Source organism: Sus scrofa, chromosome 6 (assembly GCF_000003025.6).
Source record: "Sus scrofa isolate TJ Tabasco breed Duroc chromosome 6, Sscrofa11.1, whole genome shotgun sequence".
NCBI classification, from domain to species: Eukaryota; Metazoa; Chordata; class Mammalia; order Artiodactyla; family Suidae; genus Sus; species Sus scrofa.
In genome coordinates, this window is record NC_010448.4 from 86,759,516 (window position 1) to 86,785,612 (window position 26,097).

Sequence of the window (26,097 nt, forward strand, 5' to 3'; positions counted from 1 at the left end):
TTGAAGGAGGGGTCACCATGGCAGCAGGGCAATTCTCTTTGACCAGCAGGAGGAAGTGGGGCGGGGAGGACACGTGGAGCCCATTTGACCCCTGGTAACCCCGCTGTAACTGTGAAAGGAAAGGACATGTGCAGTCCTGGCGTGAGAAGAATTAGCAATGAATAAAGATCCACCACCCTCCTAGGCGTGAGTTGAGAGCTGAGACCAGGGGGATTTCAGAAAGCAGCGTGGAGGAGGGCAGGTGCACCCTGGGATCAAATATAGGAACTGGGGCTGTGCTTTAGTCACAAAACCATTGACTAAAAAGAAAAAAAAAAATACACAACCTAAAAGTTGAGGGTTATGAATGGCAGATAAAACTAAAGGTCTTGAACCCGGAGTTGCCAAAAGAAATAGCTTTATTGCTTTGCCAGGCAGAGGAAGGTCACAGCAGGCTAGTGCCTCAAAGACTGTGCCCCCTTTGGGAGAGAATAAGAGGTGGTTTTTTAGTTTGCGGGTGACAAATAGGGCTGCAGATAAGGATCAGGGTAGATGCAAGCCAGCAGCGTTTTCCAAAGCTGGTGACCCCCCTTTCTGGGATGAAGAATGCTTCATTACCATCTTCCATTTGCTGGGGGTTTCAGTTTGGTGGAAGGACGCAAAGACACTGTTACCCATATTCCTTGAGGAGGAACCAGGACTCTGCCCCGAGGCTGCAGTGCTGTCCCTTGAAGGCTCCTCCCTGGCCTCTGCGTCCCCTCCCTTCCCTGATCAGCATCTGTTTGAACCTGTTTTTTGGAAACCAGGGAAGGTCATGGGGGTGGAAGCCTATTCCCTAAAAACAAGAAATGGGGGACACAGACAAGCTTGTGTGCCCAGGAGTCCCACAGGGCCCTGCTTGGTTTCACTGAGACACAGCATCTCAGAAACACTCTAAGACACTGCGCCAAAGAGGCAAAGGGGCAGCCAGGATAGGTAGATATAGTTTTTGCAACAAAGACCAGGTTTTCGGAACATTAAAAAGTTACTTTTTTTTTTTTTTAATTTTGTCTTTTGTCTTTTTAGGGCTGCACCTGCAGCAATATGGAGGTCCCAGGCTGGGGGTCTAATCAGAGCTATAGCTGCTGGCCTTACACCAGAGCCACAGCAACACCAGATCCTTAACCCACTGAGTATGGCCAGGGATCGAACCCACAATGTCATGGTTTCTAGTTGGATTTATTTCCCCTGCGCCAGGATGGGAACTCCTGCTTTTTTTTTGCAGGGGGAGCATGCCCACTTCATGTGGAGGTTCCCAGGCTAGGGAGTGAATTGGAGCTGTAGCTGCTGGCCTACACCACAGCCATAGCAACGCCAGATCTAAGCCGTGTCTGTGACCAACACCACAGCTCATGGCAACACCGATCCTTAACTCACTGAGCAAGGCCAGGGATCAAACCTCTGTCCTCATGGATCCTAGTCAGATTCATTTCCGTTGCACCACATGGGAACTCCAAGGTTACTGTTAATTAAAGAAAACCAGTTATCTCAAGTTAAGGAATTTAGGTCTTTTCTTTTTCTCCCTCCCTCCCTCCCTCCCTCCTTCCTTCCTTCCTTCCTTCCTTCCTTCCTATCTTTCTTTTTTTTGGCCTCCCTGTGACATATGGAGCTCCCAGGCCAGGAATCAGATCTGAGCTACTGTTGCAACTATGCCTGATCCTTTACTTTTCTATGCCGGGGGCCGGAGACTGAACCCTGCTCCCAGAACCCAGGAAATGCCGCAGATCCCACTACATCACAGCAGGGACTCCCTATTCTTTTCTTTTCTTTTCTTTTCTTTTCTTTTCTTTTCTTTTCTTTTCTTTTCTTTTCTTTTCTTTCTTTTCTTTTCTTTTCTTTCTTACTGGTTTTTGGCTGCACTCCAGCATGTAGACGTTCCCAGGCTGGGGGTTGAATCTGCGCCAGAGCAGTGACCCCAGTTGCAGCGGTGAAAATGATGGATCCTTACCTGCTGAGCTACCTAGCGCTTGGGGACCATTAGTGCTTTTGTATGTATGGGAAGATGCAAGAGTCTGGACTCTCATTTTCTTAGCTGTGCACCTCAGCTGTCTGGGGCCAGCATCCCGTGCTTTCTCATCTTGAGTGTCCTTGGGGTGCAGTGTCAAAGAGTGGCTGCCGCAGGTGACTGCTAGATGGCGGGCGTCTTGTTTCTGAGTTCGCACGGAGCTCACCATCCAGGCGGCTGTCACGTGATGGCTCAATGGCTACAGCATCCTTTGTTTTCTGATAAGGCCCGTGATACTTTTCATCCACACCTCCTTGTCCCTTCCTGGAAGGGAGGTCCCGGGGGACCACCGAGGTGCTATTTCCCAAACCGCTGTGGAAGGCCATGGAAGTGCCCCGTGTGGATGGCTGTGGCCGCGAGACTGGCCACTCGGGTCTCCAGCTGCAGGACCATCCATGCCTGAGGGCCCATTTGCTGCAGTCCGATGGCCACTGGGAGAGAAAATGATTCCTGCAGCCCTTTAGGCCCGGCCAGACAGGAAGGGACTGGTTGTCTTGGTGAAGGAAGATTTGTGGGGGGAGGAAAATGAAGGGATCATGAAATGCCAAAATCAGGGTGACAGCAAGGGCCATTTTCTCTTCCAGTGACTCTCATCCAGTGACTTGCCCAAACTCCTGAGCCTTCAGGGGCTCAGCTTCTCTGTCAGCAAATTGATGGGTTTGAAGTTTGTTGTAAGGACTTAATGTAATCTAACGTCTCCTATCAGGACCAGGAGACTCAAAAAACCTTAGCATTGTAACCGGGACTCTGCTTGTCCCAGCCCCACGCTCTGTGATGAACAGGGAGAGTTTCTCTCTCTTCCTCACTTGACTTCAGATCTTCGTCTCTATTCCCACCAGCCTTTCTATTCCCATGGGGTCCACTTTGATGAAATCCAACCTTCCCTGCTGGATACTTTGTTCCAGGCATTGCGGGTCTGGCTGGACCTGGGGGTCTCTGTCCTGGAAAGCCCACTTCCCAGGTGGCTATGCACTGATATTCCTGTTGCATCTCCTTCCTCGGGGTCTGGGGGTGGCAGCACTCCCAGCCCCGCCCGCTCTTCCCACCCCTCCCATTTCTTCTCCCGCTTAACAAACAGCTTCACTTAAAAAGCCATCTGGGAGGATGGATGGCACACAGGCACATTTTGTAGAATAAGTTTCAGGGAGAAGAGCCAAGAAATTAAAGGCACAGCACTTATGAAGCCAGTCTTAATAGCCCCATGACTCTGACCGCTAGAGAACTGTGCTTCTGCCCTATATACATCCCTCACCCCGTTCTGGGCTCTGTCTCCATTTGTCTTTGAGAGGTCCTGCTCCCCACGTCTCTGCTGATGTCCCCCCTCAGGATAAATGTCCTCTCTATCAGCAGGCAGGGGCTGTAGGTGGGGCTTCCCTAACCTGAGACCACCCACTTCCTGTGTGAACGCTGTTCCACCTCAGGCAGCTGCTCCTCTCCCAACGGGAGTCCCGGGTGAAGGTTTATTTTCTGTGGGGCCTCCCAGAGCAGATTTAGGAAGAAGGGGAGCATATGTGTCCACAAGTGGGAGGGATAATGAGCTCCCAATCACTGGAGCTGTGCACAGAGGGTGGGTGAGCACTCAGCAGAGCTGCCTCTCAGGAGGCAACCTAGCTGAGAGGCTGAGCATGGGCTTTGGAGGCCACGAGACCTGGGCTGAGTCCTGGTCACCTTGATTGCAACGCGTCTGACCTTCAGCAGTGCCTTACACTCATGGAGCCTTGATTACTTGATCTGGAAAGTCAGGAAAAATGGTAGTCCCACTTTCCAGGTTGTCATGGAGACAAAAGGACATAATATGTGCGAAACACGGAGCCCAGAGTGTGTATTCTCATTACCAGCAGTAGGGCAGGGGGAGGTTGCTTGTGATACCCCGGGAGAGCTAAGATTCAAGTTACTATAGTTGTAAAAACCCAAGACTGAGATCCAGTAATTCAATTACCCTAAGATGACAAGATTCCCTAAGATTCTAAAGCTTTCAGAAATTATGATCCTTATTCTACTGGCCTAAGGCTTATTAGTAATCTGAGGCCATGCCCTTCAAAGAATTCTGTTCCAAACCCTCGGCCCATTGGTGGTGCTTGTCCAGCCCTATACTGTGCAATGGATAAGAAGTGTCTATCTGTATCCTCACTTGGCTTCAAATCTTCCGTCTTTATTCTCACCAGCCTTTCTGTTCTGCTGGAAAGAAAACTTCCCTGCTGGATCCTTTGTTCCAGATAGATCAGACTCCTCAGCGTTCCTAAACCCCTGCACCTCTGCCATCTCCCCCGACCCCCACTGAACCCCATTATGCGCCCATCGAAATCTCACCTTCAAGGCCTAGGTTGCAAGCAGGGCTTCCCTGAGGCTTAGTTCACCTTCCAGTTGAAATCAGTAATCAATGAACGGTTTGGTGTTGCCAGTGCCCTTTGTCTAAATCACTAACGTAGCAACTATCACAGTCTGACTCACAACCATTCCTGGGGAGAAAACTTCTGATCTTTACCCCATGGCGGCCCTACCTCTGGTGTCCTTCTGAGACCCCTCCATGCTTCCCACAGAAGGAAGCCGTGTGAATCTGATTGGTCAGAGGTGGGGCTCTGATTGGGCCATGCTCACTAGTGGGCAGGGTCAGTGCATGGAAGGGGATGGGGCTGGACCAGCCCTCTCCTCCTGCCCCTCAGCACCCCGGGCCTGCAGCCCAGAGGAAGTCAGCTCCGCAAACCCAGCCTGGGTGAAGCCAGGGCAGGAGGAAGCAGGAGGTCTCACATGAGCTTCCCTTTTGTTACAGCTAAAAAACTAGTTAAAATAGTTTTCATTATGTTGTGCCCTGTCTTGGCCCACTAATTATTCTAAACGGCTTTTCACAAATGATCTCTTCCTCGCTTAATTGCTTTCTTTTGCTTTCTAGGTAGAGTTATGTTGCATGTCGTGTTTTCTTTTCCCTTGAAACACTCCCTAACCTCCCCTCCCTTTCCTTTGCAACCAATCTTCATTCCAGAGAGAAGTTCAAGGAGCGATAACCCTCAAGATCCCAAGAAACCATCTCCAGATCACCTGACACAGGCCTTGATGTCTTGGAAATATCTATGGAGGGAGAAGAATGCTGACACCTTGCTCTTTGTCAATAATCCTGTTTTTCGAGCTAAACCTCTAAGACCCTTTGCTGTCCCCTCTCAAGGGAGGACACAGTTTTGAGGCATTTACTGGCTGTGGCCTCCTTTGCCTGGCCAAGCAATAAAGCTGCTCTTTCTACTTCACCCCAAACTCTTGTCTTGCAGACTTAATTGGTGCCATTGTATAGAGGCTGAATTTCGGCTACACTTTGACCTCCAGGCCTGTGTCATCATGGTGCAGTCAGCCAAAAAGAGATGCAAATGAAGAATTCAATGCAAGGAATTGGTGACACAGGTGGTGGAAGAGCCAAGGTGCAGGCAGGAGATGATGAGGCTGAACCTGTGTTCGCTGTATGCCCGGGAGCAGCTGGCACCCGGGAACTCAGAGGTCACAGAGCCAAGGTGGCATTCCCAGAGTCCAGAAGCCAGGATTATCAGACAGAGGCCAGAGCCATATTGGGGGCTTCCCAGGGACCCCTGGAAGTTAAACTGACAGCACTATGGCCTGAACCCAGCCAGAACACAGATTGGAACTTGAACCCATGTGCTGGGACTCAACTTCAGCCTAAACCCTGGTTGGGACTTGAACCCACAGTTTTAAATTAGAATCACTCACCTGGTGTCTGGACTCACTGAGGTTCGGGTTCTTTGTGCCTCTGTGCAGAAGGAATTCAGCGAGAGATAAAATGATAGGCAAGGAATAGATTTATTAAGATAGGACACTTCTGAGAGATGCTAGCAGGCAGGCCAGGAGGCCCTGCCCCCAGGATCTGGTGGGCTACACTTTTAGCATCCAAGGGGAGTGGGGGTTGGAAAAGACTGCCTCTTCCTCTTTCTTGAAGTAGCAGCTCCTCCTTAGTATCCAGGAATCTGTGTATTCAAAGCAGCAGAAGGGCAGTCCTCAAACTCCTGCCCTTGGTCTGAACCTGAATGCAGGACTCACCCCCTCCCCACTCAAGGACCTGAGGCCTGTCTCTCAGCTCCACTAGTCAAGCAAGCCTGCCTTGTTCTAATGGTCCTCTTGAGCTGTTATTAAGGTACCATGGTCACCCAAAGTCCCCTAGGGTTCCTTGTCTTTCTATGGTCCCTTACTGGGACTTCTACAACTACCTGTGCCTACTCCATCCCTATCAGAAGCTCGGGGCAAGGGGCTGCCTGATGGGAGCTGGAATCACAGAGGAGGGAGAGCTGCTGCTGAGAATGCAGAGAGGGCTTCCCCCTCTCCACTCTTCTACCCATATTGCTTACAGCTTCACCCATCAAGGGGCCAGAGGGCCAGGGCACCTGCCACTACTCCCTGAGGAGGGAAGGGGGAAGAGGTGACTCTGAGAGCAAGTAGGCCATTGATGGGCAGTGGGTCTCCCATCCTCCGTCCACCAGAGGATCCCAGGGTCGGGGGAGGAAGCAGTATGTGTGTAGTTATGAAAAAGATTTATATCCATCAAGGTTCAACCAGAAGCAGAAATGCTCCAAGTGCTAGAGAAAAAAATGGGTTTGATCTTTGGTTTTGTTTTAAGAGGGGCTAGACCTCCAGCAATTGCATGTGAAGGCTTTTGGCTGAGTCTGAGTCAGCTGGACAGGAAGTCAGGGGGTAGAGCTGACTGTGGGTGGGTTTGAGGACAAATAGACACCCCAAGCGTGGAAGAGAACCCACAAACCTTGGAGGCCCTGTCTGCTCCAACCTCGCCGCTGCTCTACCACATACAGGGAAGCTGGTGCCTCCCACCTCAGGGTCCTGGGAGACTTGGTCCAGCACTCAGGAGGCTGCGGGAGAGGATGAGGGGAGGTGGAGGCACTATGTGGGCAGGTGGGGCCACACCCATGCAGTGAGCCAGAGGAGGGTAAAGCATGCCTCTCTTCCGCCTCCAGACCACAGGTAGAATTTCTCGTGGCCAATGCTAACTTGGAACCACGCGGGGAAGAGAATTGGGGAACATGATTCCTCATTAACCAAGTTGACACAGCACAACCCCCCGCAGGACTGCTCCTTGATTTCCATCTGCAACCACTCCTTTGGTTCCAGCTTCTCTCCTGAGGACCCCAGAGAGAAGTGGGATGGAGCACAAGTTATGAAGTCGGATCCAGGCTTTCCTGGGACTGGCTGATGGTCCCCGGGAAACCAGTGGTTCCCAGCTGTGTCTCAGCACTTGAGTCATCTAAGGAAGAGCCCAATGTCACTCAACACTGATGCATCAAAACCGGGTGGGGAGAGTTCCCATTGTGGCTCAGCAGGTTAAGAACCTGACTAATATCCTTGAGGATGTGGGTTCCATCTCTGGTCTTGCTCAGTGGGTTACGGATCCGGTGTTGCTGCAAGCCGTCACACATTCGGCTGGGATCCCACTGTGGCAGAGGCTGGCGGCTGTGGCTTGGATTCGACCCCTGGCCTGGGAACTTCTCTGTGCTGCAGATGCAGCCCTAAAAAGACAAAACAAAACAAAACAACCCCGGTGGGGGTGGGGCAGGCATTGGTCAGTTTTAGGATCTTCCTAGGTGACTCCAGGGTGCATCCAGGGTGGGAACCAGTGGTCTAAGAGTGCCTGGATCTCACCCAGGTCACCTAATGCTTTATAGTTTATGTGGGATCCTATTAGTCTCTTGATCTGGGACCTGAGAGAAAGCAGGCGTGGCACGTTTATAGACTGCAAAGCTGTTATAGGAAGGCAGAAATAAATACAAGCCTCTGTTGCTGCTATGTGTATCTTGCTGTGATGAGAGACGGAGCAGAGAGAAGTAAGATCCCCAGTACCTGTGACAGCCTTGGAGGCTGTAGGGACCAGCTCTGGGAATGCAAGCAGGAGGAAAGCACCTTGAGAAGCCTGTGGATGCTGGGTGAGAGGCTGGGGTACAGGGAGGGCCATCCTCAGCACCCCTGTGAGCACATGAAGATCCAAGGCTCAGAGAGGGCCAGCCCTTCTCTCCAAGATGCGTAGGAAGGGACAGGACTAGGAGCCACTTCCTGTCTGCCTCAGAGTTCAGCCCTTGAGAAGAGCTGTGTGTCCTGCTCCCAAGCTGTCCTGGCTCAGCCCCTGTCCTCCCACCCCTTACCCCCCCCTTCACCCCCAACACGGGCTGATGCTAAATCTGCTCCCCTGCTCTGGCGTAGGCCAGTGGCTACAGCTCCAATGAGACCCCTAGCCTGGGAGCTTCCATATGCCACGAGTGTGGCCCTAAAAAGACAAAAAGACAAAAAAAAAAGAAAAAAAAGAAGGGGGATGTACAGGTGGCTAGTTCCTCCTCTTTCTTCAAGCCTCAGGGGAAGAGTGGCTCCTCCAGGGGGCCCTCCCTGAATACTCCTGCACCCTCGCCCAGATAGGGATGGGGCTTTCTCTGTTCTCCCCAGTCTCCCTGTGCCTCCTCTGTCAGGCAGATCCTTGCTGTTCCTTCAATTATTCCAAGTGCATTTCCACCTCAGGGCCTTTGCACTTGCTGTTCCCTCGGCCAGTAAGGCTCAGACATTCGTGTGACTTATAGTCTCCCTACCTTCATGTCTCTGCTCAAATGCCACCTCCTCAGAGAGGCCCCCAGATCCTCCATCTCTCTCTCCACCCCTTTCTGCTGCTTCCTTTTCCTTCATAGCGAAGGATAATGACCTGACAAAAGATGATGGACTCCACATTGGTTTATTGTCCGGTTCCCCAGCAAACCAGGATTCCATGGGCACAGTGGTTTTTTTCTTTTTTGTTCACAGTTCTATTTCCAGTGCCCGAAAGAGCATCAGAATGTTTGCTGAGGAGTTCCTGTCGTGGCTCAGCGGCAACGGATCTGACCAGTATCCATGAGGATGCAAGTTCGATCCCTGGCCTTGCTCAGTGGGTTAAGGATCTGGCTTTGCCGTGAGCTGTGGTGTAGGTTGCAGACACGGCTCGGATCTGATGTGGCTGTGGATGCCATATGCCATGGATGTGGCCCTAAAAAGGACAAAAACAAACAAACAAACAAATAAATAAATAAATAAAGCGTTGGTAAGCACCACTTTCCATTCATGCTGCCCCCAACCCCAGATGCTCAGATGCCCAAGTGGCCGTAGACTATGTCCAGGCTGAACCATGTGTCAGTCCATCACCCAGTGCAGCTCTCAGCACAGACAAACAAGGGCGAGTGTTTGCCACCTGAGTGAGGGGCTGATGGATGAATGGAAGGTGGGACCCTGACAGGACAGCAGTAAAAGTAAGCCTTTCTGTGTGCCTCCTTTTTCCCTTTGAAAAGCCCTAGGAAGAGTAGAGTTCAATCATTTATTATTATTATTATTATTTTTTGCTTTTTAGGGCCATACCTGCGGCACATGGAGGTTCCCTGGCTAGTCAAATTGGAGCCATCTCTGCCAGCCTGCACCACAGCCACAGCCAGGCAGGATCTGAGTCACCTCTGCAACCTACACCACAGCTCATGGCAATGCCGGATCCTTAACCCACTGAGCGAGGCCAGGGATCAAACCCACGTTCTCATGGATGCTAGTGGGATTTGATACCACTGAGCTGTGACAGGAACTCCTGAGTTCAGTCATTTGAGGGACATGCTCAAGTTCAAAAGGTAGAATACTTGCAGTGAAATACAACAAACCAAACAGAGCCAAGAGACGGGGCCCTTCCCAAACTGCAAGAAGAACCTGATGTGGAAGAAGAAAATAAAAAATAAAAATCATTGAAAGAAAATCACCGTAAACCAACTCGAATGGAAAAAATAAAAATCATTTTAAAAAATGAAATAAAATTGGAGTTTCTGTCATGGCCCAGTGGTTAACGAATGCAATTAGGAACCATGAGGTTGCGGGTTTGACCCCTGGCCTTGCTCAGTGGGTTAAGGATCTGGCGTTGCCGTGAGCCCTGGTGTAGGTCGCAGACCCGGCTTGGATCTAGCATTGCTATGGCTGTGGGGTAGGCTGGGGGCTATAGCTCCGATTAGACCCCTGGCCTGGGAACCTCCACATGCTGCGGGAGTGGCCCTAGAAAAGGCAAAAAGACAATCGATCAATCAATCAGTCAATAAAATAATTTTTTAAAAAAAGAAGAAGCATCCTGGGGGAGTGGGCAGGAGGGTGGCTTGGGGGTGGATTTGTCCCTAGATAAGGCAGGTGAGGAGATGCGGTGAATGGCAGCCTGAGTGACTGGGGCAGGTGGCCCCTCCCTGTCAGCTCTGGACCCCTCCCCTGCCTGGGAGGTGTGACCTGCTGGGAGAAGAGGTCGGGGACCAGGCCTGAGCCTGCTCTTGATGGGCTGGGGGCCACAAGGTGGGAAGACTGGGATGTCCTTCCCAGGAGACAAAACACAGCCGCCCCCAGACCTCCCTGCAGCTGGGGCCCCATGCCCACAGCCTCCCAGGGGCCTCTGGGCAGCCAGGTGCTCTTCCTGCCAAGGCCTCAGTCTGCACCTCAGGAGGGATAGAGGCCGGGAGGGCCTCCTCTCTCCTTCCTGGGCCCTTCTCTTCTCTCTGTCCTCCCTCCCCTGGAGGCGCATGCTCCTGGCCCCACTGGAGCCCTCACAGTGTCTGAGCCGGTCTCTCCCTGTGCTCCTTGGGGACACTCACCCCTCCTGCCCCTCTCTCAGGATCCACACACTCCACAGGCCACCCTGACCTCACCTCGTCCACCTTCTCACTCAGGAAATGGCAGCTCTGGAGTTCCCATCGTGGCTCAGAGGAAGCGAACCTAACTAGTAACCATGAGGACACAGGTTCGATTCCCGGTCTTGCTCAGTGGCTTAAGGATCTAGTGTTGCCGTGAGCTGTGGTTAGCTCACAGATGCAGCTTGGATCTCGAGGGCTGAGGCTGTGGCTGTGGCATGGGCCGGCACCTACCACTCTGATTGGACCCCTAGCCTGGGAACCTCCATATGCTGAGGTTGTGGCCCTAAAAAGAAAAAAACAAAACAAAACAGAAATGGTAGCTTCATCCCCCAGCTCCTCAGCCCGGATTTGTCTTCAGGACAAACCCCTCCCCTCCACACCTCCACACCGCCCCCCATGATGGAGCAATTCACCCCCAAAAAACCTCCTGCCCCCACCCCCCACTGCTCATCCCCTCCACACCCCTCTGGTCCAAACCACCACTGCCTCCTGCCTGGACACCCCTTCACCTCCTCCCTGGGCCCCCTGCTCCCCCTCCGGACTCCAAGGAGGAGCCAGAGGATCTTCTTAAATCCCAGAAATGACGGGGCTCCTCCCTCACTTCTCACCCTTCGGTGCTGCTCAGGGAAACTTGTAATCCCAGCCCTGCCAACGAGGCCAAGGCGGGGAGCTCCTCCAGGTCTGGCTGCTGCCTCCTCACGCTCTCTGCTCCCTCCTCCTCACACTCTGCCCCAGGGCCCTTCCTCAGTCCCTCCCAGGCTCCTTCCCACCCCAGGGCCTTTGCACAGGCTGTTCCCCTTCTGTACATCACTCCTTCCCCCACCGTACAGGCAACCAGCTCCATCGGGTCTCCACCTACCCTAAGACCCTGTCTGAGTTGGTCCCCCTCATTATCCTCCCATGTAGCTTCCTGTACATGGGCAGGCTTGGCCCCATCCCGAGGTGTAGTTGTCTGTGTGACTTTTCCTTGAAAGACTACATCTCCCTCTGGACCGTGAGCCTCAAGAGGCCCACACCTGTTCTGCCTGGTTTATTTTTCACCCCTGCCCCCGTACCTGCAGCACACAACAGGTGCTTAGGAAATGACCTGGATGAACACCTGGATTTATAAGATTGGGACTGGAATGAGGAACAAACAGCCCGTGTCCCTTTAAATAGAGCGGGAATAACTGCGAGTGTTGTTAATTGTTTTTATTTGAAGGATGTTGGTTTTCATTTTATTTTATCTTTTAATAACTCACACTGCATAATCAGCTGGTAATTACAGCTTCCATCTCTGGCTTGTGCCTCCCTGACTTCTGCTCAGAAGATGGAACCGTTTCATATTTAATCAGTATTTGAGCCGGAACGCTCTCAGGGGAGCAAGCTCATGTGGGGTGTGTTTAATTCTCAGTGCTGTTAATTAGAACAGCCTAACAACCTGGGCCCCCCGGTGACAAGAATGAGGGACCAGACCCTGCCAGTCCGCCTTGTCCTAGTCCAGTGCAGCCAAGCCCCTCCCTGGGGCATCTCTCACCCCTACCAGGTAGAGGTCGCCAGGCCTTTGCCAAACCAGCCCTGGGAGGCAGGAGGCGACTGATGGCCGGACTCCTCTGGAAGGATCCAGGAGGAGAGGGGAGCAGGAGGGGTTGTAGGGACAGCTTGGGGACAGTTCTAGGAGGTCAGCTGGGATAGGATGTTTCCTTAATCAAGCACCATCTCACCCCCTCTGCTCTCACCTTCCTACCTGGTCGGCTCCCTCCTGCAGCGGGGTGTTGGGGGGGGGGCGGAGGGGCAGAGGACTTGATCTGCTCACCTGACTCAGTCACACAGTTTCCCCTCTGGAGGATCAGGGTCCCTCCTGGAGGCAGTGTCATTTTTTCAAGTGGCATTTGTTTGCGTGACTAGAGATTGAGCTCAGAATGCAGGCTCCACGTTTTCCTTCCTGGCGGTTCCCACCATGCCCAGCACCCAGGGCAGGCGCGCGTTCCACGAAGGACCAGATAGAGAGCAGAGCGGTGCTGAGCAACAGAGAGGACTTTCCTCAATCAGGTCGACACCAGCGCCCCCAGCAGGTTGAGGGGAGACGTGTTCCAGCTCACCAGCTGAGACATTTCTCAAAGCTGCTTCTGGGAGAAGGGCCCCCATCTCGCTTGCTGAAATCAGACCTTGTCTGTGTTTAAGCTTCCTAAGTGTGTTCCACGTTCGTGAAAGCAACACGGCATCTGTGGTGTGAGAGCTGGGAGGGGCCAGGAGAGCGCGTCCTTCCAGCTTCCATTGCTGCTACACCGATCAGGGCTTCTCAGAAAAGGTAGGCATTTACAGAGCACTTGTCAGGCCTTGGATCTTACACTCACCAACTCATTTTAATCTTCACATCAGCCCTTCCAGGGAAGAAAGTGCTATTGTGGCACCCCCATTTTACAGATGGGAAAGCTGATGCCCAGAGGTGCGGCCCATTGCCCAAAGCCTCACAGTTGGCCTCCAGGGCTACTCCACCCTGGTTTAAACCCCAGCCTGGTGACCCTGGGTCTCTGTCTATGCCTCACATCCTGCCTCTGGAAATCCCTTTCCTAGACACTGATGGAGACGGCATCTGCTAAAAACTTAGCTTTGGTCCCGGCAAGCAGAAGGTGCTCAATAGAGGGTGGGGGCCCTTCCTATAGATGGTGGGGCCCATCCTCTTTCAAGCACAGACCTCATGTTGGGCCGTGGCAATAGCAAAGTCTCCCCTGGCTCCAGTGGGAGCCTTAATTTTAGGGTGAGCTCAAAGGCTCCCCTGCACAGCAGGAGACTGAGTTGGGACCCCAAGAGCTCCCTGTGGAGCAGAGACTGCAAACTCATCTTTTCATTTGTGGACCAATGACCCTTCCCCAGCAGGTTCGAATGCTTCCTTTTTGTAATAATTTTGTAATAATTTTATTTTTTAATTAATTAACTATTTTTCTTTTTTGGCTGCCCCAAAGCACAGGGAGCTCCATGGCCAGGGATCAGATCTGAGCTGCAGTTAAGACCTATACCGCCATTGTGACAACGTCGGATCCTTAACCCACTGTGTGGATCTGGGCTCGAACCTACGTCGCAGAGCTTCAGAGATGCCGCCGATCCTGTTGAGCCACAGCGGGATCTCCCAGTAATAATTTTAAAGTTGTTCAAGGAAAGAGCAGGAGCTAGAGGACCTGGGTCATGCGATTGCTGGAGTTGAGGAGCTGGACTCTTCTCTCTGAGGGGTGGGGCTGGAGGCTGGGCTGTAACTGTCAGCTTTTCTGCCACAGAAGCAGGTTAGGCGAAAGCCAGGGTAGGGGGAAGGTGAGTGGGTCAATGTGGCCCAGGCAGGTAGTGGGGGTTGGGAGTGGCCATGGAGAGAGAAGATGGAAAAGGCAGCAGAGGCTGGACCCAAAAGGACCTCAGGAGCCACGTGGAGGAGTTTGGCCTTGACCCGAGTGCAGTGGGGAGCTCTGGAGGACAGGGAACCTTGGGGAGATTCAGTGGGATGTGCATTTAGAAAGCTCCCGATGCTGCTGTGTGGGCATGCGCTGGGCAGGAGGGCTGGAGCCAGGGGCAGAGAAAGGCAGGGGCTGTTGCATTAATTCAGACCAAACAAGTGGTCTCCTGGACTGCGGTGGGAAGAGCTGGGATGGAGGGAGGGAGGGGCCGAGTTTGGAGAAAAAAATGGGAGGCTGAAGAGACAAGATTTGGTTATTATCAGATGTGGGTGTGATGATGTGATAACCAATTTCCAGCCTGGGGGCACAGAAAGGCCACTTGGAGGCTCCCTCCCTAGGGCATCTCTTAAAGTGGCCACGTCTAGGGGTCAGCAGCCAGCATAGGATTCAGCCAGTTCTTGCCCGGAGGCGGCCCTCCTATGGCCCAGCCGGCTGCCCTAACAAAAGAAAGGAACAATGGCCATGGAAGCCTGGAAACCACCCAGGGTCCCTTCCCATCCCCATGAGGCAAAGAAAAATTCCTTTGAAAATGAAAGTTTGGCTTGAAGTAAACAGATCAGTACCGTTGATGCACGCTAGCACTTTATTAATTATGTGTCCTCAATCCATTTAAACCTAGGGTATTAATTTAGATTTATAGGGATAATTTAGATTTATAAGACTAGTTATTATGCATTAAGTGTAGAAAATGCCAGTTGGTTTGCATGGACAATATTTATTGAAGTATGAAAAGGAAAATATGTAAAATCTAATTGCCCTTGAGTTTCACGTCAGAGCTGACATGGGAGTCTAGGAGTGGGGTGAATATCCCTCGGCTCGCCAGGCGTTCTCATTTTCTCCTGGGTTGTAATTTTGTCCTCCCTATGCTGTTCTTTTGAATAAGAAGCAGACCTCACACCATGACTGAGAGATACACCTGCCCATGATGGAAGATACCGTCTGGGGCTGTGCCTACACCAGACTGAGAGCGAGTGACAAATGGGGAGCAGGGAGGCTTGGTGGGAGGAGCGCTGCGTGGGGAGTCCAGGGGAAGGAGCACTGAATGGGGACTCCTGAGCCCTGGGCTCTGGTCCTGGCTCCGATACTGACTTCTTCAGGTAGATCCATCAACTGGTGGGCGGGGGGGCTGGGTGGTCCCACGTCCTTTCCAGTTCCGAGGTTCAGAAAGGTGGTCCCCCCTCTGGATGGGAGGGTCATCCCTCAGTTGGCTCCAGTTGTTGGGTGGCATGGCTGTGACTTCTCAACGTCTTTGTCTCACACACCCAGCCCTGGAACCGGGGCTTTTGTGGACCTAGGGGCCACACTGCATGGCCAGGTGGTCTGGTGGGCACTGTGTCAGGCGGGCCTCCATCCAAGTGGGGTCAGACCTAGGCCCACAGGCAGTGTGGAGGGAAGTGAAATGAGAGCCGCGAAGGCCGGGTTCTGGGCTGGGGGCGTTCATGGTCGCATGGGTGAGACAGGACCCCTGGCCCCCAGGAGCTGGTCTGGGGAGCTGTGAAGCAAGCCTGGAAGCTGCTAGTAAAAAGGGATTTGGTGGTCATCCACTCCAACCCCCTGATGTTCCAGAGGGGCTCTCGCAGCGTCCCAGAGCCTGGCAATGACAGGTGGAGAAAGCTGAGGTCTCTTGCCAGCTCTGCTGCATGAAGGCAATACTATAAGCTACTGAAAAGTATGAGTTTTACTTTTTTTTTTTTTTTTTTTTTTGCTTTTTAGGGCCACACCCACAGCATATGGAGGTTCCTAGGCTAGGGGTTGAATTGGAGCAGCAGCCACTGGCCTATACCACAGCCACAGCAAGGCCGGATCCTTAACCCGAGCAAGGCCAGGGATTGAACCCACATCCTCATGGATCCTAGTCGGGTTCTTTAACCACTGAGCCATGAAGGGAGCTCCATGAGTGTTACTTCCACTGGCCACTTTCCTCCCTGGGGTTCCTTCTGGGGCCCAGAACAGCCACGCACATCAGCCCCTGACCCTTCCCTCTTTCATCTCCAGGAGCCAACTCTCCAGCTCTGTCAATTTCTCAGGATTCATGGACTTGAGTGGCCCAGCAGGTGAGGCCAAGGCGGGTGGGAGGTCTGCCCTACAGGACTGTCCCTGTGACCAAAACCGTAATAGCCGCAGCCGTTCTCCAGACCACCTGAGAACCAAACACCTTGATATGTCAGCTCATCTAATCCTCCCTACAGCTCTCTGAGGAAGGTATTATGTCCCCTGCCAGATGGATGAGGAAGGCTCAGAGAGGTTAAACACCTGTCCAAGGTCACACAGCTAGAAAAAGGCAGACCGGGGATGGACAACGAAACTCTTCCTCCTGCCCACAGCTACCTTCCCAACTGGTCACCTGCTACTTGTCACATGCCTGCGCAATGCCTTCATTCTGTAGCCAGAGTGACTCTCCCTGAATACACCTGCTACTTGTCACATGCCTGTGCAATGCCTTCATTCTGTAGCCAGAGTGACTCTCCCTGCAGTGTTTCTCGGCTACCCCAGCATCTTTTGGTTGCTGAAGGTCCTTCCCAGTCTGACTCTGACCCTTTCGGCCTCCTGGCTTCTCACTTCACTCTAAACAATGAACCATCCCAGAAAAGCCGTGGAGGTTCATAGCTCTAGGCCTTTGTAGGAGCTGTTTCCTCTGCCTGGGAGCTATTCCTGCAGGATCAGGTCTCCTCTTCCTCTACCCTTCACCAGGGCTCATTTCACACCCGTACAGCTCTTGCCTCACGTCCCTGCTTCACTCTGTCTCATCCTCTGGGTCAGGGGTTGGCAAAAATTTTCTGTCAGGGGCCAGGAAGTAAATAACTTAGGCTTTAAACCTTATTGACTCTATTGCAAAAAAAACACTTTTTTTTTTTATGGACACTAAAATATCAACCTCACGTGGGTTTCATTTATTACAAAATATTCTTCTGTTGATTTTTTTTTTTTTGGTCAATACTTTGCATATTTAAAAAGGACTCTTGGAGATCCCGTTGTGGCTCAGAGGGTTTTGAACCTGACTAGTATCTGTGAGAATGTGGGTTCAATCCCTGGCCTCGCTCAGTGGGTTAAAAATCTGGTGTTCCCACAAGTTGTAGTGTAGGTTGCAGATGCGGCTTGGACCTGGCATTGCTGTGGCTATGGTGTAGGCCAGCAGCTGCAGCTCTGATTTAACTCTTAGCCAGGGAACCTCCATATACCACAGGTGTGGCCCTAAAAAGAAAAAAAGAAAAAAGACTCTTAGCTTGCAGCTCATACAAAATGTGGGCAGGCATGATTTGATTCGTAGACCATAGTTTTCTAATCCTTCTCAAAAGTGTGAGCTCATTATGGGCAGAAATAGAGTTCCATTCAGTTCTGTGTCTCAGTAAGAACGTGTGGAGTGAATGAATTAATTTACTATCAATCTGCTGGAACACATCTGCTGAGCCCATAGACACCCTCCCCTGCACCAAAGCCACCAGAAATGGAGTAAAAGAACAGTCTCCTCCTTCCACCAGCCCCTCTCCATTGATGCCTCCCATTGGCTGATATAACAAAAGGCTGCTAGCAAAGGATTCTGGGCAATGTAGTTTCCAGGGTCCATCCTACGATGGGGACTAGAGGAGGGGAGAGTGGAATAGAGGTGATAACAAATAGGGAGATACCCTGTTTGTCATCCCTAGACAGCTCAGCATGCATGCTCAGCCTTCACTCCTATTTATGAATAACAACAGCTTCCATAAATAACTACGACGACAGGCTGGTGCTGCCACCCAGTATGGGTTAACCCTTCTGTACAAGCCGCTATCAATATACTTTATCCTTTCCCAGAGAGGGAAGACACTAAGCTCCATCAGTCACTTCCTAAACTCTGGGTGTTGAAAATTGTTCCAATTTCATCACAGTGTCACCTGAATATTCAGTTCACTGAAAAAAAGAACTACAATTACCTAAACCCTTGTAAAGAGTTCCCACTGTAGTGCAATGGGATGTCTCTGCAGTGCCAGGATGCAGGTCTGATTCCTGGCCTGGCACAGTGGGTTAAAGGATCAATCATTGCCATAGCAGTGGAGTAGGTCACAAATGCAGCTTGGATCTGATCCCTGGCCCGTGAACTCCCTATGCTGCACCTTGGCCCAAAAAGATAAATAAATAAATAAATAAATAAATAAATAAATAAATAAATAAATCCTTATAAACATGGCTAATATAAAATAGCAGAGAAAAAGAATGGGAAAACATAAATCCTTTGGACTTGCTATAACAAGATTACCATGGATAAAGTGACTTATAAACAGTAGCGGTTCTGGCGTTCTCTTGTAGCACAGCAGGTTAATGATCTGACATTGTCACTGAAGGGGCTTGGGTTGCTTCTGTGGCATGGATTTGATTCCTGGCTCAGGAAATTCCGCATGCCACCGGTGCGGCTCAACAAACAAACAAAACCAAAAATAAATAGAAGTTTATTCATCACAGTTCTGGAAGCAGAGAAGTCCAAGATCAAGGCAGCAGATTCCATGTCTGGTAAAGACCTGCTTCCTGGTTTATAGACAGCCATCTTTTCTCTGTGTCCTCACATGATGTAAGGTGCATGGGCGATCTTGAGGGTCCCTTTTATAAGGGCGCTTATCTCATTTATGAGGGCTCCACCCTCCTGACCTGATCACCTCCCAAAGATCCACCTCCTAATACCATCATATTGGGGATTAAGTTTCAATATATAATTTTAAAGGAATACAAATATTTACTCTGTAGCAAATATAGAGTGATATATATATCCAGCAACAAAATAAAATATTCACAACTGCTACCATCGTACTGATGGACAAGTTATAGTTAATACTTACAACTTTCTTCTCCTACCATCCTTTTCCTGTTCCTTTGGTCTTCAGATGGTGCTGTGCTCAATCAGTTCTATTTACCTCACAGGTAATTTAACCCTTTGCTTAAAAGGACTGAGCCTCTGGGGGAGTCTGCCTTGCAGGGTTGATAAGTAGTCTTCCTTTACGTTTTACTACTGGGGAGTCCCCAGGGCTTCAGCAATGCCCCTGCCCCCTATTGGTGCCTGCAACCAGTTTGCTCTTGATAATCAGGACCAATTATCAAACCAGTTCAGAACCCTCTTCTTTGCCTGATGGTTCAGGGCCTGCGGAGACTAGATTGGCCAAGTGGCCATCCCAGCTCCCAGTTCCAAAGGGCTGTTTTCCACCTCCCTTAGTGGAAACCTCTCTCCTTAGGAACTACTGTATTTTAATCATTGGAGCCCAAATTGTGGGAATAGGAATGAAAAGTTTTGTAAGCTTTTAGCTGTAATCGTGAGAGGAAGCATTCTTACTTCTTCCCCCTAATTCCTGGACCCATGAATTCTGGCTGAGGGAAGGACAGGCCATATACTGATAACTGCTTCACAGGATAGACCCCATTCTGTAGGACCCTGCCAGAAATTGGCATGATGCTCTTTCCTGGGTGGCCCTGTATTTGAGTCATTCTGTCCTTCAATCAGTTTAGATGCTTCCCAGGGTGCAAAGCATATTATAACTTCCACCGATGTGGGTCCCTTACTCCAGCCTTGTTCTGGAAAATCAATTCCTTAGACAGAAGCAATGCTGCGTGGGACATCACATAGTAAGTGAGATGTCCTGTTGATCCCAGTTAGAGGAACTGGAAAACTTGAGGGTCTATTCCTTGATGATAATTGCCCTTTCTTGACAGAAAGGATGTAATGTAACCACCTTGCCACCAAATGGCTAGCTGGTCATCTTAGGATATGCTGCCATATTAAGGGCTCAGTGGTAGACGCTGATGCTGAAAGCTTGGGCTCTCATTAGTGGCTGTAGCTGGATTAGGCTCGGGGAAGAGAAAGCCCATGTTGTTAAGCCCATGCGTAATATCTATCCTTGCTGCCATGGCCATGCTGCCTGAGAGCATTCCAAGCACATGAAAGTCGGGGGACCGAGGCCAGCTCACGTGCACAGGATGGCCACTTGTCCAGCTGGTCATTGGTTGCATCTTCTGCAGTGGTGCTCTTTGTACACTCTGCCACCCAAGAGACTCCCAAGCCTATCTCTTCACTGCATCCTGGACTTGCTGCAGATCATCTTCTTGCTCTGGGCTGCACTCAAAATTGGCAGCTTTACACTTTATCAAGTAATCTTGATTGAAGGTGGGCAAGGAAACTTTTCTTTCCTTAAGGATGCTATGTCCCCTGGTTCCCCATATCGCCGGACCCTGGAAATTTCACCAGGTTGCAAGCCACTGATTACTCATGGGGTTTATTCCTATTTCTCAACCACGTGACAGGCATGTATCTGAGGAAGGCACTTATAGTACTTTCCACCTTCTGATTAACAGTTCTGATCGGCATGCTGTCTGTCATCAATCTGATGAATCAGCCTGAGGTTTCATGAGACACTAGAATGATCAAGGTGCCTCAGACAAGATTACGGCACGTCAACAGAGCCAAGAAATCCCTAAGACAAGCTAAGGTGTATTGCCACGCCTTCCAGATCAAAGTTAACTGCCTCTGGTGGTCATCGTAAATTACTCTAAAGAGAAAGCATTTGCCGACTCACTAAATAAACTGTGCCTGAAACAGTGTTCATTGTTCACAGAGCCCGGGGTGTTGATCTAAATAGCAGCTGTGGTTGGATTCACTTCCTGATGCGTTTTACGATAATCCATGGTTATTTTCTAAGCCCATGATTGCTTTCTGCACAGGCCAATCAGGCAAGTCAAATGGGGTAGTGATTGGAATCACCACCCTTGAGTTTTTATTATTATAGGATCTTCAATAAATGAAGGTTAATTTCCTTGGGCAGAGGAGGGAAGGCTGCCTCTGAAGACAAAGGGCGTCTCAGAAAGAGGCGGAGGAACACGACACTCAGATTCAGCGGAGCTCTCATGCCAATTCTCAGGTTCCCCTTACAGCCCAACAAGTGCCCTTTCAACATAGGAGGACTGACAAAGCCAGCAGTTCAATTTACATCCTAATTTTGGAACTCCTATGAATGAATTCGGGTTCTGATTTTCAGCTGTATCTGTCCTGTGGCTGCCAAAGATAAGAGATCCCCATATTATCTATCATAGAAGGTCCCCAGTTCTGTGACCGTGCTTTGAGCTGATGATTTAAAGCCCTGAGCTGGTGAATTTCTTTCGGTAAAACCTTCATTGCAGGCATCCGTCATAAGTGATCATCACGTCCCATGATCCTTATAAATAATCATGGATATTACCATCCTGTCAAATTTGCAGGCACAGGGGTTACCTAGAGTTTTTGCCTTCAGTTGGTATTTCATCCCATACAACCACATCACTTAAGCAATTTACATATACATATGTTAGGGCTGTACCTGCGGCATATGGCAGTTCCTCGGCTAGGGATCCAATCAGAGCTGCAGCTGCAGGTTTACACCACAGCCACAGCAACACAAGATCCAAGCCACATCTGTAACCTATACCGCAGCTTTCAGCAATGCTGAGAGCAAGACCAGAGATCGAACCTGCATCCTCATGGATACTAGTTGTGTTCTTGACCTGCTGAGCTACAGCAGGAACTCCAATTTTGATAATTTTTGATAATTTAAGCAATTTTGATGTCATTGCATCTAGGGAATCTCAGGATCCCAATTTTTCACTGGTAACGAGGTCATTCCCACGGAGCAGACCGCCAGTACCCAGGTCCCATTCCATCTTATTTATTTTTATTTATGTATTTATTTCTGCATCTGTGGCATGTAGAAGTTCTGGGGCCAAGGGCGGAACCCATGCCATAGCAGTGACAATGCCAGATTCTTCACGCACTGCACCACCAGGGAACTCCCCCCAGATCCCATTCTACATGGTTTGTTTCCTGCAATCACTCCTCGGGGAACGTGCTGTAACCTTCAGGGTTCGCTTGGGGAAGTCACAGAGAATTTGCACACTTAGAGATTTGCTTTGGGGCACTGTCTATAACAGCTCTTAAAAGAGCTGCAGGTGTAACCAAGAGGTCAGTAACTTCAGCCCTTACCCTAGGAAGCTGCTACCCTTCCTATGAAGGAGATGCTGTTAACACAACCCGGAGCCACCCTTCCTGCTGGGCCTGTGCTCCTGGCTCCACCCAGCAGGGAAAGAAGCCAGTGCACTGGGAAAGAAGCGTTGGGGCGGGGGGGGGGGGGCTTCTTCCTGTTCGAGGTGCGAGAAAAAAAAAAAAAGAGAGAGAGAGAGAGAGAAAGAACACCCAAGGCCACCCCCTTCCCTCCTTGCAATTTCCAATTTTCTTCTGGAGCCTCCCTTTGATGTCAGCAGGTAACTGCAAGCCAGGTGACAAAGGAACCTGGCATAGATAGGTTGCAGTGGTCCAGAGGACCCAGGAGAGCAGGGGTGGGGAGAAGAGAAACTTTAGTAGAAATGGTGTGCACAGCGGCTCATGGCTTGGGCATTTACAGCTATAATATAGAAGTCTAAAAACCAGGAGTTCTCATTGTGGCCCAGTGGTAATGAACCCAACTAGTAGCTGCGAGGACACAGGTTCGATCCCTGGCCTTGCTCAGTGAGTTAAGGATCCCGGTGTTGCTGTGAGCTGTGATGTAGGTTGCAAAAGTGGCTCAGACCCCGCGTTGCTGTGGCTGTGGTATAGGCCAGCAGCTGTAGCTCTGAATCGACCCCTAGCCTGGGAATATGCTGCAGGTGCAGCCCTTAAAATAAAAGAAAAAAAGAAAGAAAAGCAAATAAAAAAAGTAAAGAAGTACATAAATAAAATAAAAACCAACTCTGTTACTTACTAGTTGTGGGGCCTGGAGCAGACACTTTATCTCTCTGAGCATCAGTTTCCCCACATGTAAGTTGGGAAATAGTAACCTCCACTTCACAGGTTCTCACATGAGGATTAAACGAGATAAGCTATGTGGACATGCCTAACACAGAGCCTGGCATATCAGATGCCTCATCTTTTACTCATTGACCTTGAACCAGTGCCCAGCCTCTCTGGGGCTCTGGTTTCTCATCTGTTAAATGAACCAGGTTGGACGAGAGGATTGCTAAGGTGCTTTCAGATTTGATGAGCTGTATAGCTATGAACAACCCCTTATATTAAAATTTAGCAGAGAGGTAGAAAGAGATCCGGATGCTGGGAAGGGCCCAGGGGAACACCCCAAAAGTAGAGAGAGAGGCGCCCATTGTGTGCACTTTGTGTTTCAAATGACGCATGGATCCTACTTCAGTGCTTTTCCTAATGTCGCCTCTGGCAATGACAACTGTGCTCTCTCTTCTCTTTGATGAGCTCCCTCTCAGCCCTGCTCAGACAAGAGACAGCCTGCTGCAGTGTGTTCGCACCCGTGGAGAGGGAAGCACGGCAGCCTCCCATCCAAGCCACCTGGAAGATTAAATACTCCAGCCTTCCAGTGGCCCGGGCATCTGAGGTTTGAGAATCTTCCTGTCTGGGTTGGACTCACCATGGGGGGGCTCAGGGTTAGGGGCTCATTGAGTGGTTTAGAGCCTGCTGGTAAGGATTTGGGGGCTTTTGACTCAGACAGAGATGGTTTTGAAGTTCTGCTTTGCCATCTGCTGACTCATATTGTCTGTTCTCTGAGACCCAGCTCTCTTATTTGTTAAGTGGGAATAACAAAAGCTACTGTTCACATCCATTCAGCATCTCCTCGCTTTTTCTGGTAGCTGGACCCCCTCCGCCCTGTTTTGGGGGAAGCTCTCATTACTGCTACCCAGACAGAGCACACAGTTCTGATAGGATTGCCAGTCTCAGTCCTTACCCTAGGGCTTTGGATGGAGTGAAAGGCCCAGGCCGGGCTGAGCCCATGAGAGGTTCGAGGCATGAGCAGATGACTGATCTGAATCCTTTCCAGGATTATTTATGTGGACACTGAGAGAGAGCTCTTGCTCCCCAGCACGGTCATCAAGTGGAGCCATGGGCACTTGGGGCTGTTGAGAGTTATGATTCTCACATCTCCTCCCTCTGCTCCCTCTTGAGGAAGTTCAGCCAGAGAGAGAGAGAGAGACAGAGACAGAGATGGAGACAGTGAGAGAGAGGGAGAGAGGAGAGACACCCAGAGAGAGACAGAGACAGAGACAGAATGAGAGTGAGACAGAGACAAAGAGAAAGAGACAGAGACAGAGACAGAGAGGGGGAGAGGGGGGAGAGGGAGTTCCTAAATACAGCTCTGCCTATAGAGCAGTTTGTTCTCATTTTCCCACCTCTATGAGCCACTCAGTTTATCCTTTGCTGAAGCCACTTTGAATTGGGTCTCTGTAATTTTCAACCAAAAGAACTCCAATTAACCCACCTACTTCTCCTGGGCTATGTTGTCAAGATGAAATGAGATCATTTTAGTAAAGAGCTTAAACAGCCCCTAGCAAATGCTAGGTAAACAGTGGTTTCCTCGAGTGCTGTTCTCATGGTTATTTGTCTGTTTGCTCCTCCATCTCTGGCCTACGAGTCCCTGTGACACATGACCTTTGCACCTGCTCTTGCTTCTCCCCCGAATGCTCTTCTCAGCTCTTCACCTGGCTTCTTCTCATCATGAGGGTCTCAGCACACATGTGCTCTCCTCTAGGGGCTCTCCCTGACCCCCTAAACTCTGCCTCCTCACTGGGGCACTTCCCAGTATATTTCCCTCATCTTAGGTTTCACTGCTTATTCATTGGTGGTTTGTTCATTGACTGCCTCCCTAACCAGACTGTGAGCTCCAAGAAGGCAGGAACCGTATGAATCCTGTCACCTGCATGTTTCCTGTGCTAAACACAATGCCTGATACATGCTAGGCACTTGTATCAGTCAACCATTGCTGTATAACAAACTACCCCAAACCTCAGTGTTTAACAAGAGCAATTCATGTCTCATCATCTTCCTCGAGGTCAGCTGCTCTGGACAGGTCTTGGCCAGCTGGATATGCTTCAAGCTGCAGGTCTGGCTGGCTTTGCCTCCTTGCTATGTACTGGGCAGAGACTCGACATGGCATGGCTAAGCCAGACCTCAAAGAAACTCCACAGCAGCACTAGCTGGTTTAAGCTGGACTACATGAGACCACATCTCTGGACCTGAACCAGGCTGCCATCTACACACTTTCGGCTCAGTTCCTCTGAGACCTACCGTCAACTGCCTCCTCAGGCATAGGGCCAGCACACAGTAGGCCCGCAGAAAGCACTGCAGACTGCTTCCTTCTCTGCTGAGTGGGGGTGGCTGGGTGGCTGGATCCCAGGAACTGAGAGGTCTTTTCAAGGATAAGGAAGCAGATTTAAGCTCTAAGCATTTCTCTTCTGGGGTGGGAAGAGGGAGGCTGCCTGGAAATGGCACTTTCTGACCATTTCAAAATGATCGCTGCCCTTTCTTGGGGGCACTTACTCCCTGAACACAGTTTCTGTTTGAAGAGAGCTGGGGGCAGGGTCCCCTCCAGGGACCCCAGCTTGTGCCTGATCCCCAGAAATCAGAGAGCCCTGCTCTCTAGCATCTTTCCGCAGCACCTTCCCCCCACCCCACCCGGTCTCTCATGTGGTCCCCTCTGAGCTCCCTCAGGCTCCTCTCATCCTGGCCTCTCTCCTCACCTCCTCCTCTGTCAGGTCTATGTTGAGAACCATCTGGTGGTTGCATTAAGATAAGAACTTGCCAGAAAGGGGCACTGAAAACCTCTGCCAATCAACTCCTCCCAGGGTTTGATCTGCAAATTGATGGCTTGACAGGAGCCCAAGTGTGTCCGGGTTCTAGGCCCCCTCATTTGCAGATGGGGAAATTGAGGAGACATCATGGTCAGAACTACAAACATCTGAGCTTCCCTATTCAGCCTCCTAAGTATCCTCCACCCAGTAGTGTCCCGTATTTCCTGGGATCCTCTGAGAATCCTGGGAGGCTGGATGGACAGATCTTCTTACTTTTCCAGTTAAGGCTCAGAGAGAGGGATTAACTAGCCCAGAGGCAAAGCTAAAGTGAGAGGTAGGGAGCCAGCCCCCTCACTATTCCAGCCTCATCCACACTTCCCTGGGCCTAGAGGATGGAGAGCCTTTCTGTCTGCAGTCAGGGTCCCTCTTTGTGGGACCCCTT